At 45.7% G+C, this 18,856-nt stretch overlaps 1 protein-coding gene across 4 annotated transcripts in view; it reads left to right on the top strand.

Moving 5' to 3' along the window:
- The first annotated feature begins 2,988 nt into the window (after nucleotides 1-2,988).
- MIB2 (MIB E3 ubiquitin protein ligase 2) overlaps nucleotides 2,989-18,856 on the top strand; it is a 100,108-nt gene continuing 84,240 nt past the window's right edge. For 2 of the 4 annotated variants that reach the window (XM_050931912.1, XM_050931909.1), the window contains exon 1: nucleotides 18,239-18,829. The gene's annotated coding sequence lies outside the window, so the exon portion shown is untranslated. Of the gene's footprint in view, nucleotides 3,125-18,231; nucleotides 18,830-18,856 lie in introns of those variants that run through there. The other 2 variants (XM_050931910.1, XR_007770822.1) reach the window with 2 other exon arrangements.

Raw genomic sequence — 18,856 nt, 5'->3', positions numbered from 1 at the left:
TTCTCTCTGGAGATGCTTTATGCCAGACAAAGCCAAAATACACTGTGGGCACATAGGACCTGCCCAGCACGGGACAGAGTAGCTGAAGCAATGGATGCTTCCCATCTTTAATGTATATGATTCTGAGAGCCAAGCTCAGTCATGACACGAACAGATTGAATTCCAGTGACTTCAGTGGAGCTGAGCCCGAGCTGGATTTGACCCCCTAGCAACTCAACGCTCCCCCTTCTGGCTAAGAGTTATCACCAGATCGTCTGTGCCTCTCCATCCCTAGAGAAGGGATTTACTTGGCTCAGACTGGTCCCCTTTGTTAATTAAAAGACTGAAGAGCTGGTAATTAGATAACACCAACTCTCATGAAGGACAATGAAGAAAGCGTGAGGGAAGAGGGTTTAATCAGTATAATCCTCACCCCCAGATGCCAAGCGACCAACCCAGAAATCCAATGGGTACTGTGGTAGCTAAATCCCTTGCCTGTGTCTTCAGATTGTTGGTGGGTGCATAAGCGATTGGGAAGGGAATCCCTGATTTTACTGAGGCTTTTTTTTACTGTATATATTCTGCATTGTTGTGGTTGGAGTGCTTCCACCTATCACATGTTGATTGGAGTCAGAAAGAGCATGTTTGAGTAACCTTGACAATGAGCCAGCAGAATCACTGTCCCCTTGTTCCAGTCCGTTGCCTTCTGCTCTACATCACTAATGTCCCTGTGTTTTTGTGGCAGTTACTTTGAATCAGGAGGTTGAGAAGTCATGTCCCTTCACCACCAGAGTTCTTTCTTGAGGCAGCATGGTCTTGTGGCTAGGACACGGGCCTGGGGTCAGGTGACCTGATTCTATTCCAAGCTCTGCGGCTGACCTGCTGCGTTACCTTGGGTGAGTCATGTCACTGTTCTTTGTCATCCTACTCTTTCTGTCTTGTCTATTTCTGTTGTAGCAGGGACTGTCTCATGTATTTGGAGCCCTGATCTCAGTTAGGGGCCTGTAGGTGCTGCTGCAATACAAATAGGTAATAACTTTCCTAGTTGTCATTTGGTACCATTGCCTTTGTTTCCTGGGGTGGTAGTTTTGTTTCCATTTTTATGCAGAACCCCAGTACATCTCTCTTTCTTCATCTCCTCCCCAGTGCATCCACTTCAGACTCATGGTCTGGGGAATACTTTGTAGAGCTGTTTACATTTGATTTGGGGCAGTCAGTGTTTGTGTTTTCACATGATTTTTGAGGAGGAGATGAGGGGAAATCAAGCTTCAGAAAATTTTCCATAAATTTTCTATTGCTTATTTGCATAGGCTGTACAGGGAGCACTGGGTTCTTTGTACCTCCAAGGTATGGTACCCACTTCTTGCCCCTGCTCCCACATGGAGAGATCACAGCATGTAATCATAGAACCATAGGGTTAGAAGGGACGGCAAGGGTCATCTAGTCTAACCCCCTGCTATGTCCTACTCTCCTTGTTCAGTCTGCAATGACTTGTTATGCTCAGTTCGGTTTGTGACCTTTTGTGGTGCTTGGTAGGATGGTGGCGTTTTTCAGATCAGCATTCACTACTAATTCCCCGGGAGCTGTGATGTTGTCTGAATGTTCCTTGCTGACACTCTGCATATGGCAGCGGCAGCCGCAGAAGTAGTATTGGCAATGTCATGTCTCTGTCTGAGCTTCAGCTGATGCCCCAGAAGTCTCAGAGCCTGTGGGAGTGGCACATATGCAGTCACAGCGGCTGCAACCGTCTCCGTTCACTTTGTTTGGAGAGGCCTATGTTCATGGGAACCTGAACCATCTTGATCAGTGATTCTGGGAGTAATCGACCGCTTTAGTCTGTTCTGAAATGGCAGCACTCTTCTGATGGTTGTTAAAATGTGCCAGTTTCCTTTCCCCTCTGATCTCCGTTCGTTGCATGCAGGAACTAGCCACGCTTGCCCATGGTGCAGTTGAAATGGCTTGCTGTGGTGGTAAATTAAAGACATTCTCCAACTCGATACATCCGCAGCTACTGGGTCGTGTTGCCCTTGCCTTCCTGTTCCTATTTCATCTGTTTTGTTTTTCTCCTCTTCTCAGAAATGACCATTCCCCAGGCCTTGTAGACTTCAGGGTAGTGCTGAACAGAACCATGCAACTTGTGACAGCGCTGATCATGCCTTTTTTTTTTTGAGATCTTGTTTTTGAGGGTGCAGGGGTTGATGGCGTGGAAAGCAGGGTTCATGGACGGACAACTTGCAATCCCCCCTACCTCCTGTGCGTTCTGATTTGTAGCTCATCAGGGTGCTTATTGGGGAGCTAGACTGGTGTCATAACGTGAGGCAGGAGGGCGCAGAAGGAGCCTGCTGTGTGACTTGCCTCAGTCCTTTTGTAAGCTCTGATTGAAAGACCTGGAGGACTTGGTTGATTCCAGTTTTATTTCTTCTCCTTTCTCCTCGTCTCAGTCAAGATGCGATCAGACAGAATCTCGTCATCTGCTCCTGTTGATTCGCTTCTACCTCAGGAAAGCACCAATTGCCATACTCCTCTAAAGAGGTCAGATATATGGAGTTTGCTATTAGCAACAAAGAACATCTTTCCAGGCCTCTGTTTTCCTAGGTTCTTGGCTTGTTGTGCTGTCCCTTCAGGATTCAGGCAAGGAATCTTTCTTGGCCAACAGCATCCTCCCCAAAATGGAAAACCTCATTACCCCGTTTCTCCAGCCCCAGCAGGGCTTAAACAAGTAGACCTGTTTGCCAGGTGGGCAGGCCTTGCAAACAAACATGTCAGTTAGGTATCATGGCCTCGTTCCCAGAGGTGCTGGGCACCCACAGTTCCCATTGACATCACTATGGCTGTTGGGTGCTCAGCACTCTTGGGGGAGGGAGAGAACCAGGTTTCTGACTTGTCGACCTGGACTGGGTGCTCAAGAGAGGCCAGCCTCTGCTAGCCTGTCTCTTCTTTATTTTGGACTTCTGATTCCTTTTTTGTTGTGGCTGCTGCTAAAAACTGTAAAACCCTTTTTTTCTCTGTCTTGTTGCTTTAGGCTGTTCATGGAACTATAGCACCAAGAGGAGGGGGAAATCTCATCAAGCAGAGAGTCTTGTGCATCTGATAAGCGAGGAGAGTTGACTCTTTATTAAGCGTGGGGAGGATAAGATCTGGGCAAGTGAGAGACATTTATGCATCTCCAAAGCAGATTACTGGTATTGTGCAAACAAGGGACTTGGAACAGTCTTAAAATCCCAGCTGCTTGGTTAGCAATAAGCACTTTGGATACAGTCCTGACATCTTAGAATTCTTGCTCTGCAGGGTACGTGCCATTGAATAAAACAGAGTTCCTTTTTAAAAAAAAAGAGGGGGAAGAGAGAGAAAATGCCCTCACTTCTCTGTGGGGCAGAGGGGTTTTGAGGCTCCAGCCCCGAGTCTGAGAGTTATAGGTGCTCAACACCTCTCAGGATCAGGGCCAGCTACCCACAGGATTTCGGGCATACAGAATCTTGTAAGTGGTAGCAAAGAGAGAGTTTGGAAGGGTTACATAAACTGGAATGCCAGTCTGATGGCAAAATCAAACTTGGGGGTTAACCTGCTGTTGGACCCATTTTGGGTGTCGGTTCTACTCTACCCCGGCATCAGTGGGGCTTTCCATGTGCCCACTGAATGCTGAATTGGAGTTTGGACAACAGGTTACATCTTCCCCTCCGTCCACCCATGGAACTGTTTTTGCCCTCCGGAGTTGTGCATGAAGATGGAGAGATGGGTTACAGGTTATGGCAGGCATGGTCTGGTGGCTGGGCTACAGGATTGGGAACCAGTCCTAGTTCTGCCACCAGTTCACTGTGGAGTCTTGGGCAAGTTGTTCACTTCTCTGTCTCCCTATATGCAAAGTGCTGTCCCGCTCTTCTTAAAGCACCTAGAGCATTGCAGGGAGGACGGTAAGTATTAGTTTGAAGTACGCTGTGTAGCTAGTAAATCAGCTGATGCTAACAAACCTGATCCCTAAAACCTATTTTGAATGTCAAAAGAGAAAGCAACAGCTAGCTACACAATTCATTCTGCCCTTGAGCAGCTGATGCCTCTCTGGCCACAGGCATGTCAGGACACATTAGACTTATGTCTTGATTTGCTCTCACAGCAGAGAAATGGCAAGGCCTATGTTCAAAATTGACAGAAATTCAATGCTGACCTTTTAGCCTGCTTGAAGGGGAATCTGGGACTTGGCAGGGCAGGCAATGAAGGCTCATCTGAAATCTTACTCCTGCCTTGCTCTGTGCCACAGACCTGATGGGATCAGCTTCTCATTTTGACATCCAGGAACAGTAGCGCTGCTAGCTCAAGGTGCTGATATTACTGTCCATTATTCCTGTCCTGGCTCTCTCAGGGTATGTCTTCTGGGTACAGAGTTAACCCAGGGGATCTGCTCCCGGGTCTGAGCAGCCATGCTGAAAATCCATGCTCGTGTTACTGTGTCCTCACTGGTGCTGCGCTCGCCACTCTGTGTTGCTAGGACTTGTGGGGGCACGTCCCAGAGCTCTCTGCGCTGCAGGAAGAGGAGGCACTGTGATTCTTTCCCAGTGAATTGTGGGAGAACTTGGTTGTCCTTGGCACACTGTGGGAATTGCAGGAAGGCATTGGAGGGCTGTCAGCATTTGAGTGGTGAGGGTTGTTATAATATTTTTAAGCCTGCGTCCTCACTGCGAAGTGGGCTGGTTGCTAGCCCAAGTGAAAGCAGCTCTTGGGCTTTAGCCTATAACTCTCAGCGAGCCTGGAGTGAAAGCATCACTGGACAGGGTTTTTTTGGGGGTGGGGGAGACGAGTTAGGGACAACACCCAGGTCAGAGCTTGAGTTAACTGTGCAGCAAAGACACACCCTTAGATGTCGGAATCCTCTGCTCATCTCTGTATGGTCCAATGTCTTCCAGGTCAGATTGATGGCTTCTTTGCTAAGCTGGAATATTTTGTGTATTTACTCTGTTTTTAGCATGCTATATAGACAGGAAGAGACCCGCTATCCAGTGCTGTGGGTACACTACTGGATAATTAAAAGAACCCTGAAACTAAAACACCAACAGCCCGCTTTCTGCACAATCCAGCCTTAGAGAGTACCTGCGTGTCAAATATCTGCAGAAAGATAGGAGTCTGATTGACTATTCCCTTATACCTCACCCAGCCATTCACACTCATAAAAAGCAGGTACCTGACAATTGTTCAGTTTTGGTAGCATTCTGCATCCACCTTGTACCAGAGTAAATTGCTGGTCAAACGGCAGAGTAATGAAGAATCCGGTCATGGGTCTCTTAGTGCTTAATCTATTCCCTTCCACTCTCCTGGTAGACAGTCAGGTGTTGTCTTTATGCTGTGTGGGAGAAGCTAAACGTCATCCTCCCAGCGTGAGACTACGGTATACCAAATGAGAAATCATCCTAATCATTTCGGGTTCTGCCAGATAATGAGTTGCCTCTAAAGCAACCGGTCCTGGAGATTTGTTTGTTGATCGAGACCAGGTTCTGAAGTCTCGTACTGATAGAGCTGGGTTTGATCAGCTTCAGTGATGGAGCCTTTTAAGGTTCTAGGTTGCAACCTGTGAATTATTAGATGTATTATATCTAGATAATTAGTCCTGCCACAAGTGCAGGGGACTTTACTAGATGACCTCTCAAGGTCCCTTCCAGTTCTGTGATTAAAACAAATTGCTGGAACAGACAATGTGGTTTCCTTGTGCTTGGAGGGAAGACAATCCACCAAAAGCCAGAAGGAAATTCACAATGCTTTTGAGTAATTGTCTTGGGGGAGTGGGGAGGTCCATCAAATGCCCAACCTGGACTTTTGCTTCTAATACCTCTTAATTCTTCAGAGAGCAGCTGAGTACTGACCCCCACCAGTCTGCAGCCAGAAGGTTCCTGTATCCTGCAGAAGCCAGTAGGGAGGATTAATTGTTCTACAGGATTAGGCTGTCAATGTCTTGTAAACCTCAATTTCAAGCAGATGTTGACTGGGGCAGTGTTAGCCTCTAATCGGGGCAGGGAAGGGCATTTCTATAATGGGAAACCAGAGCTGCTTATTTTTGGTTGACCTTGGGTGAAAGAGAGGAGTTTCTTGATGGGTCTGGAGAGTGTGTTTGTGTAACTGGAGGGCATCATGAGCATTTGCTGGAGTAAACAGAGGCTTGACATGATGAACTATTGTGCAACTTTTTTTTTTTAAATTAGTTCAGTATTGAGCTCACTTGTACTGTGCTCCCTCTTATCTATCTGGAGCAAATGTAACATCATGGCACCTGCTGCTCCATTTAATATTTTGGCAAAATTTCCATGATAAAGGTTCATTTTCAGAGGCTGTAGAACTTGTCCATCAAACTGGTCTGAAGTGAGCCTGTGCACTCAAGATCTCACTCTGGAAACACACCCCTCCTCCACCAATCATCAGGCGGCTGCAGCTGGGATCAGATTAGGTGAAGGCTCAGGTATGAGGCTGAATCAGAGCTGTGAAATCAGAACCCTGAAATGTCACAAACTGTCTTCATGTGACTCCATCTCCAGGGAGCAACTAATTGCACTTGATTTCAGCCACGTCCACTCTGGGAAATGGAACTTCTGGCTTTTGGATCTGATAATGCCATGAAGGCGAGGTGGTTCATACCTAAAGATTCAAATGTGACAACCCTGAAATTTGCAGGGGTTGATATCTGAGGTTCCAGTTCTGGTGCTGCATCTTTATCTGTTTACACAGCGCTTCATAGCAGTAAGAAGATAAAATGTGGAACCAACACCCTGCTGAAAGGAGTGCTGGCTTAACACCCCAACAACCAGCTGTTATAGGGATGCAGGGAGGATAGAAGATGGGTCTGGATGGCTCTCGTGTATTATGAGGGGAGCCCTGAATCCGCTGCCACTGAAATGGGAGATTGCATTTGGCACAGAGTGGCTGGTTTTGGTGGACCATGGAGCAAGTTGTACACCAGCTGTTTCTGATGCATCATCATTTGCCACTGCACTCTTCTTTCTATTCACTTGAGTTCATTCTCTCCCTCTTCATTAACTTGGCTCAGAAATCAGATGGTAGGATGCCCTGGCAGTGAAGGCACTGGACTGTGACTTGGGAGACCTGGTTCAATTCCTAACACGGCCACCAACTCCTTAGGGCAGTTACTTGATCTTCCTTGTGTCTTAGCTCCCATCTGTAAAATGGACATTTAAAAAAAAAAAAGCTTCCTTCTGCTCACTCTTTGGGTATTTCTATACTGCAGTCTATGTGTGTGTGCGTGTAATTACAGCATGTGTAGACATACCTGAGTTAGCTTTAATTTAGCTAGCTTGTGGACTGATAGCAGTGAAGCTGTGTGAGCAACAGCTTCGCTGCTGTCGGTCCACAAGCTAGCTAAATGTGTTGCAATCATACCCTGATTGCAGTGTAGACGTCCCCCTTTGTCTGATAAGATTCAAGTCCCTTTGGGACAGGGACTTACTATGTGTTTGTACAGCACCTAGCACATTGGGCTCTGAACTCAGTTGGAACTTCTAGGTGCTACCTAGACACTACCATAACACACACATACCAACTTCTTAAAGTTAGTGTCTTGTCTTTGCCAACTTCTCCCACATTTGGGACATGCCCAGAGACTATTTGCTGGTTTGGGGGAAATGTCAACACGGGACAGATTTCTGAGAGAGGCTTGCATGGTAAGGTTCCTGAATAGTAGCAAACCTGATAGCACTTAGGTAATGCCAGAGCAAGGTGAAGGGAGGGATGTTAAGTCATTATCTCATCACTGCAGCTCCTCTTCCATGCATTTGAAGGGTCAGGCAGGGTCTCCTTCCCTGCAGAGCTGCTTTGGACTAGAATAAAGCCAGTGAAAGATGGATGTGAAATTCAGTTTACACAGAAAGGATCAATGGGGTGGCATTTGTCAAGGACAGGTGTTGATCACAACAGTGAGATGCATTCAGCGTGTGCTGCCTTTACCCACAGCGCTGGCTGAGTTCATTTTAACCTCTTCTCTCTGTACATTCCAGTATTTCAGGATGTTGCTGCTCTATACAAAACAATTATGCATAATGAAATGCGGAGACATTGATCCTTGAGCAAAGGCGCATTAATAATAGCCTCTTTCTTCTCTTTGTTACTTACAGTTAAATGTGGTCTAAGAGCAGACAAGGTATAGGGCATGCGAACAAGCCAAAGTGCTTACAAGTGACGTGGAAAAGCTCTGTCCTTGTTCTTTTTTAGGGGAGGCAGCTGTAGCATTTTTAAAAGCTTGTACTGGGTATAGTCTGTCATCTGAGACTTGGCTTTGTTCCAAGCTGACTCTGCTATTTAACCTACAGAAACATCATCCTCTCTCTCTCTCGTTTGTTCTGTGCCAGGCATGAGCTTCTGCAATTTTCTTGTGGATGCCAATTTGCAAAATTTAAGCCAAACAGAAATTCTAATGGTGTAGGAAAAACATCCCTGTCATTGATGAGGTACAAAGCATAAACAAATGGTCTGCTTCAGACCAGAGGTTGGTGGTGTGGGGTTTGATGGCTTGGCAATGAGACATGGAACCTTTCACTTCTCGATTAGTGGTGTTTGCGATGAGCCGACCTCTCTGCAGGTCCATTGTATGAACACTCTGCGTGGTAACTGCTCTGATTTTTATTTAGCTATTAAAGCACTTAACCTTGGGCATGAGGTACTTGGATGATTTAAAAATACAGTTCATTCAAAAACAGCAGATCAGCAGCAGATCTCACCCCATGTTGAACCAAAAAGAATATAGCAGAGTGGATTTGATTTAAATCACTAGTCAGGAAGACGCGATTTAATCATGGATTTCTACATAAAAGTGTATTCTTGTTGGTTGTTATAACCTTTTAATACATATTCTTCACAACTCAGAGAGACATAGGTTTCATTTTTAGAAGGTACATGCTATACATTTTTAAAGTGATTGATTTTGAAAACTTTTCAGATTAGTTTTACAGCTATATCAGAAAATGAGTGATTCTTTGGTTATTTCATTTACCAAAGATAATTGAAGCAGATATTTATGAAGTCATTGGGAGGTGAAGTATGTCCAATTAACAGGCTAATCATTAGTATTTGGAGGATTTTCTTGCCATGCTGTAATAGGAGGAGAACATCACCAGACAAACATTTAAATTGTTTTATTTAACTAAAACAACAATGTTATATATTATGGATTTTTTTCCTTCAACAGCAAACAATATTTTGACAAAACAAACATATGACGTTTTGAATTTAAACAGTCAAGTTTTTAAAAATTGTTTGTTTTTGTTTGTTTTTAACTAAAATAGTTAAATGAAATGTGTGTTTTAATATTTCATTTAACTATTTTAGTTAAAAACAAACAAAAACAAACAACAACCATTTTTGCTGTTAACAAGCATGTTATCTCTAGAGACATAATCCACAGTTTGAGAACTGCAAAGCTAAACATCTCTGATGGTATCTTCTAGACTGAGCACTGAGTCCCATTGGGTTGATAGAAAGATTAACCCAAATAATCTATACAGAAACCACTGGAACCTCATAAGATTGGGTGCCTAAACCAACTGTTGAAACTCATTTACAAAAGTTTTCTTAAACATTACATGAATATATTCTCATACATAGAATTAGAATTTATAATCCCTGTTCTATGATGATATGTTATAGCTCAAAGATATCTTAATGAAAACTAATTTTTAGATAGGTTTTTTTCCTCAAAAAGCATTTTATCACAAAAATCTGATTTAAATAAAAAATTCAATTTTTTAAATTGATTTTTATCCACCCTGGAATATGGCGTCACCACCTTTCATGCGCCCCAAGTCTCATCCTGCCCTACCCTTCCCCATGAACAAATAAGTAGGGCTGAAGCTCAGTAGATTTGGTCTAGTCCAAACCAAGGCTGTGAAGAAATTGTATTCAGTCGAGTGTCTTATCTCCACCTGGGTTTAGTTTAGTGAATTGCGACGTTTGTGGATTTGCCTCATGGATGAGGTTTGGACTCTTGCGGATTCTCACTGCTGAATCCCAAATATAGTCACGACTCTAACACCAGCTTTTGCCCATAAATGGTTCTCGTTCAGATGCCAGTTCATATTTTTCATGGGTGCCTCTTGTGTCCCCGGTGTAAAATAGACAGTGAATCCGGAGGCTGTGCCAGGGCTGCGTTTGGATATGAGAGAGACAGGGAGAAGTCCTTGCAAAATCAGTTGTTGTGGTGCTTGAGGATTTTTAGATAATTCTGAGTGTAATTGGCTAATTATTGTGTGGCAAATGATTGGCATGTTAATCACAGGCTCCTCCCTCCCATCCACAGTAAACACATTTAAATCACAATGAATGATTCTGTTACGTGTAGGTATAATTATTATTTTTTGGCACTATAGCTGTGCAAAGTGGTTTTACAACAGGCGATGCTAAGCCCCAAAGACTGGTATGGAGCAGCATGAAAACATTTGTTCCCTGAAGATGTGGCAGAAGAGCTGTGCTAGTGGAGGAGAGGGAGGGAGGTTGGCGTTGACTTTGAAAGCAAGTCGGGGCGTGAGTTCAGGAGTGGGGGAGATAAAGGCTCTAATCCTGGACCCATTTAAATCAGCGGGAGTCCTGGCCACCTTTCAGTGGGAGTAGGTGTGAAATCCTAAAAAAAGCAGAAGTTTGGGTGAAAAGCAGGAAACCTGGGGTGAGGAGAAGGGCAGAGAGGAGTCAAGAAGGGATGGTGTAAAGCAGGGGTAGGCAACCTGTGGCACATGTGCCAAAGGCAGCATGCAAGCTGATTTTCAGTGGCCCTCACACTGCCTGGATCCTGGCCACCGGTCCAGAGGGCTCTGCATTTTAATTTAATTTAATTTTAAATGAAGCTTCTTAAACATTTTAAAAACCTTATTTACTTAACTAAACTATTGTTGTATGTAATATATTATAGACTTCTAAGAACATTAAAATCTATTACTGGCACGTGAAACCTTAAATCAGAGTGATAAATGAAGACTCAGCACAGCACTTCTGAAAGGTTGCCGACCCCTGGTGTAAAGCTTTGGAGGTGATGAGAAGATCAGACAGCCCAAAACGGGGAGCCAGCTCAAGGATACAGGAAGTGGTAAAAGCCAGAGGAAATGACCCTTCAAGGGGAGCTCATGCCCCATTCATCATGCTGATAGCCTAGAATGTGAAATCCATTCAGTGTATGGATCCTTAGTGCATGTCCACTGTTAGAGCGACACGTGTTCATGTTGGGTAGAGAGGGAGCATTAGGCGCCATGGGAAAGGAAGAGTAAATCTTTAATGTTCAGACCTATTAACCATTGGAAGAACTTCCCAAGGGTCATGGTGGATTTTCCATCAATGACCATTTTTCAGTCAAGGCTGGATATTTTTCGAACAGATCTGCTTTGAGAATTATTTCATGGAAATTCTATGGCCTTGTGACACAGGAGGTCTGATGAGATGATCACAGTGGGCCCTTCTGGCCTTGGAGTTGATGAATTGTCAGTGGGACGTCAGCACGTGCTTAGCACTTTGCTGTCTCGGGACCTGAGTCCTTACTGAAGGCAAGGAAACCGGTGTGTAAACATGTGACTTGAGCTTAATCTAGAACAGGGGTCTAGATGCTCCTGAGTCCTGGCCCCCAGGAGAGCACCCCCCGAAATGCCACAGCGGCATTTTGCCGGGGACACCTCTTGCTGATGCCACTTGCAGTCAAGTGACGTCATTGAGAGGCGTCGCTCCCGAATTTCGGACTCCTCTCAGTGATGTCGCTTGTTGACGGCAAGCGATGTCATCGAGAGGCATTGCCGCCGAAATTTGATGGCATTTCGGCAGGTGCTCCACCGCTGCAGTGGTCCTTCAGTTGGTGCCCGCCAGCCAAAAAGGTTGGGGACCACTGATCTAGAAGCTAATGCTGAGACTTACTAACTGCTCAACAGCCTGCTTGGGTCAAATAACTTAGGCCTTTGCCAGAGGTAGATGATAACTTTCACCAGAGGATCCCCAGGTAGCTGAGCTATGGGAGTGTTGTCCCCATTTTACAGATGGAGAAGCTGAAATCTAGAGAGACCTGCTCGTGTGAGCAGGGTTAGCCTGAGAGAAGCTAAATGACACGCTCAAGAGTTCATGGCGAGTCCGTGGCTGTCTGGGGGAATGTCATATGATAGTGCTAAAGAATTACAGAAGAGACATTTTCTTCTAACATGGAACAAATCTGAGCATAGAGAAAACAGTGTCTCTGCCTTTGTCTCTCTGTTGCACAGTGTGCATCTCTGGCTTACCCCAGGGACTGCGCACATAAACTCACCAGAAGAACCCCCGTCTCTTGCTTCCCATTCTGTCTGCTAGACTCCACTGCTTCCCTCCTTCCTGCTCTGCAGAGATGTTTCTTCAGGAGGCGAAGCTGCATTATTTCGTTCCCTCTGTCTCTATTTTTTTTCATGTCTCACTTCAACCCAAATGTAACTGGGCTGTGGAGCAGCATTTCTGACTAGAGGGTGCCACAGTAGCATAGGAATCCAGTTCCTTTCCATGCTCGCTGAGGAGGGGATGGGATGCGTGCTTCAGTCCTTTATTGGAGCTTGGGGAACTATTTTAAAGGCCTCCCAAGGCTTATCTGCTTCCTCATTTTAAAAGTGCCATGTAGGGACTTGGCATACAGAGCGCAGCTCTTGGTCTCTGTGAGGTTTAGCATTACATAAGAACGGCCGTACAGGGTCAGACCAAAGGTCCATCTAGCCCAGTATCTGTCTACTGACAGTGGCCAATGCCAGGTGCCCCAGAGGGAGTGAAGCTAACAGGCAATGATCAAGTGATCTCTCTCCTGCCATCCATCTCCATCCTCTGATGAACAGAGGCTAGGGACACCATTCTTTACCCTTCCTGGCTAATAGCCATTTATGGACTTAGCCACCATGAATTTATCCAGTCCCCCATTGGGGGAAAGGTGCCATTTTGCCAACCTTGGGGACATCCTCGGGACAGATATAAGATGGTGTGAAACTCCCCATTCCCTAGGACAGCCTTGGGGAGATGGGAAAGCATTTCCGACTCCACATCCTGTGCACTCAGTAGATCTCTGCTGAAACTGCCAACAAGAGAACTAATTAGTGCCAGTTGCAGTGCGAATGCTGCAGTGCTGTCAGTTTCATGATTTCAGCAGGAATCTCCTGATACTTGGTTTTTCATAAGCACCAGCTCCTGCTGCCAAGCAATTATGTGAGAATCGTAGCTTTCATCTTCTATAAGTTAGTTAGGGTTTTTTTTTTATCCCTCCCCCCGACCCCTGAGTGATCTGCTTGTCTTATTGAGGCTAGATAGTTGCCCTATAGTTTAACCACCAACCTGGAGGAGAGGTGCTCTGCTTTTTCATCTCCTCAATGTCACAAATCAGCAAGGCAGCAGCTGCATTTACCAGTTTACACAAGCTTTGGTCATCAAAAATCTACAACTTAAAGACCAAACTACAAATCTTCCTCTCAAGTGTTATTTCCACCTTTAATGTGTGGCTGTGAAAGCTGGAAATCCCCCAAAAGTACCATTTGACATCTCCTCACCTTCTGAAGCAAGTGCCTCAGGGAGGTAAAAGGTATCAAATGGAAGGGATTTATAACAAATGCTTGAGACTCATCAGAGTTCACCAACTCCCTATCTGTAAAGTTGTCCAGAGAAGAAAATGGAAATATCTGCATTTGTGTTTAAAAATGAAACCACGTCATCTTCCATGGCAGATGTGCCATCGGGCAGCAGGAGGAACACCAAAAGGAGCTAACTGAAAGAATCTCTCCATTGAGTACTGCTTGGAAAGGCCGATGACACTTAACAACACAGAGGAGATGCAAAGAGCAGCTGACGGTAGACAGGAAGGGCAGAGCCTTATTCATCCCCATAGCAATGTTTGACAGCATGGGAAAGATTCAGATGCAGAAGGTTTTAGCCCTTATGTTTGTGAAGAGAGCTTGAAAATGTGACCTGAATGTCCCGTAAAGGGTCAGAAAAGAGCCCAAAGTGTGTTCTTTTTCAAAAGTGTAAATTCTGGGGGCACCCAACTAGCTGGTGTGTGTGTGGTGTTTTTCGTTTGTTTTTTAAATACTGCAGGGTTGACAATGCTGCGTTTGTTCTCTGGGTTGTGAGCTGAAATCGAGCTGGTGACCTAAAGGTTCTAGACCCGCGCTAGTGTAAAGAAAACTCTGGCCCCAGTTTGGATGTGCTTGAAGAGATGGGCAGCTCTGAAGCTCCTGTGACCCACTGGCATGAAAATGCAGAGCCATTCTTTTAAAGTCCCGTGACTGGGCTAGTGCTACAGTGCAGGGCTGGGTAGACCCTGCTTGTCAGAAGAGGGATCAACCCTGTGAACTGTCCAAAGTGGATAACTCGAAAGTAGTAAGTAGCACACTGAAGGGTCAGCGTAGGCCCTTCACAGCATGACATCTGGAAGCCACTCATACAGCTGCAGAGAAAGCTCTTAAAGAAATCAGATGTGACCAGTGGAAGATAGAGCTTTCCCACTGACAGCCTACTGCTTGCACCCACAGCAAGAGAACCAGGTAGTAGGCCAATGGGTGTCACTTCACCATAATGATTCTATTATCTGTTTAAGGGCCTTATTTTTTTAAAAGGTGCCGAGCCCCCAAAACAAACAGAAGGTAGCATTTAAAATGGTGGTTTTGTTTTGAGTTTTTTTTTTTGACAAAGCTTAAATATAGTTAAAGGTGAGTGGGATCCATCAGAGCCTTATTGGGGAGGGAGTGGCAGGGAAACTCAAGGAACTGATCCTAAATGCCTGAGGTGCCTGTGTTTGATTTGGAGCAGTTCTTGTGTCCTTGTTCCTATGCAGAATCCCACTGAGGTCACTGGGACACCACCAAGCTCAGCACTAGCCCTTTGTCCTCCCCTTTGCAAGTAAACGTGCTGTAGTAGTTGTTAGTGGTTTGGCACCTTGCTACTCTACTGCAGTTTCTAGAGGATGAGTGGGGCTTGATTCAGGCATCACTGTCGCTGGTGTGAATCAAGAGTAACCCCACTGGACGCGTTGGAGTTAAGTTGCTCTGAGTTTATGCTGACGGATGTGAGAGCAGAATTGTGCCCCTGGCCTGTGAGTCTGAGCAGCCATGTTCTGTATTCCCGGCTCTCAGGGCTACATGTTTGTGTACTGAAAATTAGTAACCACTTGTGAATTTGCCTGAGCCACGGGAAAGGACAAAGCAAGTGGCATTTTGTTTTGAGGGAGCTAATTGGCCTGCAGTCATTTTATGTCAGTGTCTCTCTGACCACCAGGCTTGGGTACTGTTAATGTGATAGTGTTGCATGGACAGAGATGCTGAGGACCAATGTGAAGCACAAATCCTCTTTTCTTATCTGCTACCAAAATGCACAGCTTGAGTAACCACCTCTCTGTTCTGCCTGTTAAGCACTTATCTCTGATCCAAAGAGACTTCTCCATTTCAGTGATCCCTTTGGATATCTGCATTCAGCTAATGAGATTACAGCTGCTTGCAAATACTGATTTTGATTTTTTTTAATAGGGCGGTTATTCACACCTCATTCTCAAAATCCTTGCAAAGCTTTCTGCTCCTCATCAGTGAAAGCATCACAGCTGCATTGGCTTGAGTTCTGTGACTGCCACCCTTCTACGTTCCCAGTGTGTAACTGGGAGGGAGAACAGTCTATGGTACAGAACTGACAGTGGTAAGATTGGGGTTTATGTCCTAGTTCTGCCACTGATTTGCTTTGCGAGCTCAGCCAGTTGTCTAACTGCTGTGTGCCTCAGTTTCCCTGTTTATGTAGTGGGGGTGACTCTTTTGCTATATTTGCATGGGGCCTAGCAAAATGGGGGTGCAGTTCCAGTGGGGGGGAGCCTCAAGGCACTTCTGTAATAAACTTGAATAATAATTTTTACCCATTTTGTGGCAATGCTGAGGATGTTGACATTCAATTTTCTTCCTTGCGTATGCATTCCTCAGGGTGCTCCGATGGAAGGCGCTGCAGCAACACAGGACATTACTATGAGAACGTCATTAGCCACTCCTGGTTAAAGCATTGTTGAAGTTTTATATACTTTGGACCAAACGTTTCATTTTTATTGAGCAGAAACTCAGCTTTGTGACTTCCTAGCGATATGTGGGTCTGATCATAGTAAGCCTTCTGGGCAGCTGTTAACTCGCATCCCAGTGTGAGCAGACAGACATGCGCTTGTGTTCCAAAAATAGCCGTGCAGCTGGGAGTAGCATGGGCGGCAGCTTGGGCTAGTTGCCTGAGTACATATTCAGTGAGTCCAGGCAGGTTTATGCTTAAGTGACTAGCCCAAGCTGCTGTCCAGGGAATCCCCAGCAACATGGCTATTTTGCAATGTGCTAGCTCAACCAGAGCTAGCGCATGTCTCTCTACCTGCACTGGGATGCATGCTCCGAGCTGCAGAGTGAACATACTCTGTGAGCAGGTGGTGGTGGTGGTTAATCTTAATTGTGCTGTTGCTAAGAATAGTTACACGAGAAGAGAAATTCATGTGTGTGTGTGGGGGGGAGTCTGAAGGGGTCCAACCCCATCCTGCCAGAGACATTTGATGCTTGTAAAGAGTCTAGTGCTTTTAAGTCTCAAAACAACCTTGTGAGGCAGGTCTGTCTTACCTTTGTTTCAAGTGGGGAAACTGAGGCACAAAGTTGAAGTGGCAAAATGTGACTGTCACAATCTCTCTGAAGCAGAATCAAGAATAGACGTGAGTCCTGACGTCATTCTCTTGTCCTATCCATGATATGGCGCTTCCTCCTTTTGGCATGAGTGTGGTTGCTAAGTCTTTCGCATGTTTTGGTAATGTGAGGACATTGAATAAAGAGAGGAAGGATGCTCTTGTGCTTATGACACCGGACTGGGACTCAGGAAATCTGGGTTTTTCGTTCCTCGCTCTGCCACTAACTCCCTGTGTGACTTCGGTACATTGCTTAATCTTACTGCCTCAGTTTCCCATCTGTAAAGTGGAGATAACAGGACTCCCTCTGTCTGAGCTCTAAAGGGCAGGGACTACAGTGCCTGGCACAAAGGGTGCCTAAGAGCTGGGGCCTCTAGGCAGTACTGTACTTCAAGTATTAAATTTCTTCCCGCAAATGTTTTCACTCTTGTAGCCTTGATATTTTAATTCCCCCAGTAGGACATTTATAGACCACAGTTGAAATCCTAATTTCAATGTAGACAGTGTCTAAACTCTCACTGCCTTCAGTGGGGCCAGGATTCACCCTGTGGTTGGAATCTTTGGGCCCAGTCTTGCTCATTTTAGTCCCATTTCAATCTTAGGCCCTGCAATGGCATGTGAACACAATTATTAGAAATTTCCTAAAAAATAAACTAAACCCAAGCAAACCTCTGAGCAAAAACCAATGCTAGGAAGATGTGTATTAAACTTCCCTGCTCTGTCACTCTGCTGCTTGCTGCATCCCGTTCCCCAACCTTTTTCTACATCATCTCTTTAGAATAGATTGTAAACTCCTTGTGGCAGATCTTATTTTGTGTTCCTAGAATAATATTTGACACTTAATGCTCTTTACCTGTAGATTTAGAAGCACTTCACAAAGGTGGGGGAGGATCATTAACCTCCTTGTGCAGAGAAACTGAGGCATAGAAGAGTTAAGTGACTTGTTCTGGATGTCTAGCAAGTCAGTGGCAGAGGTAGGAGTAGAACCTAAGGCTCCTGAGCCCTATCTGTCATCATGCACCAGTGGAGTTTCTAGCGCGCTGTTGGGTGATATCTATAATACCGGTGTGAGTGTACCCAAAAGTATTTGGCCCTTAACCGAATGCCTTGCACTTGGCTGGCTGAGTGCTGCCCCCAGCGAAGATAACGGCAAACGGATTACATGTGCCTTCAGTCTGGGCTAGTAAGAGCTGTCCCTTTAAGTGCAAGTCACAGCTCCTGGAGGCTGTGCCAGATGACAGCCAGGGAAGAGGGAGGCTTTGTGCTGTATTTTAAGCCTCGTTGAGGGTGAATGAAGAGCAAGGATTTCTCTACAATCACAGCTCTGATTTTTCTTCCCACTGCACCCGATCTCCAGGCTAAGCAGCTCAGGCAGCAAATTTGTGTAAGGAGAAACCCCAAAGGAGTTTGCTGTTCCTGCTGTGGGGAGCGTGGACTGGTGTTAAGTCTCCGGCATTCCTTTCTGTGCGTAGCTGGACCATTCGGGGAAGCTTGCCACCTGGTTTCATTTAACAAAGTGGGTCAGTTTCTCTTTTCTTGGAGACTGGGAAGGGGCTTTTTTGTACTGATGTGTGGAGCTGGGGGTGCTCCTGGTTTCCAGTTCAGCACCAATGTGTGCCCAGAACAATGCCATTCTGAGAACTGAAACAAAACTGTAGCAGCGGTTTCTCTCTGTGGGAACCTTTCTCCCCCTTCCTCCCCGCCTCCACACCCGTCAGCTTCTTGACTCTGCTGGTACGGAGAGGGTGGCAGACTGCAGGCTTCCAGCGCACTAAAATAGCAGCAAACAGAAGAACCTAGGATCCTCAGGGCTTAGTTCATCTGCTTCCTGTTGAGCCAGACATGGAGACTTCATGTTGAATCTTTCTGGGAATTCAACCCCCTTTTTGTGCCTTCCCACTCCCACCCCACAGCCTGGACTCTCCAGATACTGTCAGTTTCTCCTGTGGCAGCTCTTGAGAGGCCAGATCTATTTTAACAGCCGCCTTTTTAGATGTGCCAGCAGTAGTCTTTGGAGGGGGTGGGAATACATCTTGGGAAGGGGAGTGGAAGGATGCAGCATGAATCTTAACCTTCCAGCTGCCTGTTCGGACGCACATTACTGAGTGGCAAGGAAGCCTTTGGATTTTCCTTGCGGACCTTTGGGACGCTGTGCTCCAGAGGAGCTGTCTATGCCTAGGCACGTTCGTGGAGGTGCACTTGCTTTTCTGCTAACAGGTAATGGCTTTTCCGAAACTGCTTTGC

Source organism: Gopherus flavomarginatus, chromosome 21 (assembly GCF_025201925.1).
Source record: "Gopherus flavomarginatus isolate rGopFla2 chromosome 21, rGopFla2.mat.asm, whole genome shotgun sequence".
In the NCBI taxonomy this organism is placed as follows: Eukaryota; Metazoa; Chordata; order Testudines; family Testudinidae; genus Gopherus; species Gopherus flavomarginatus.
This window is presented reverse-complemented; position numbering and strand designations above follow the sequence as displayed.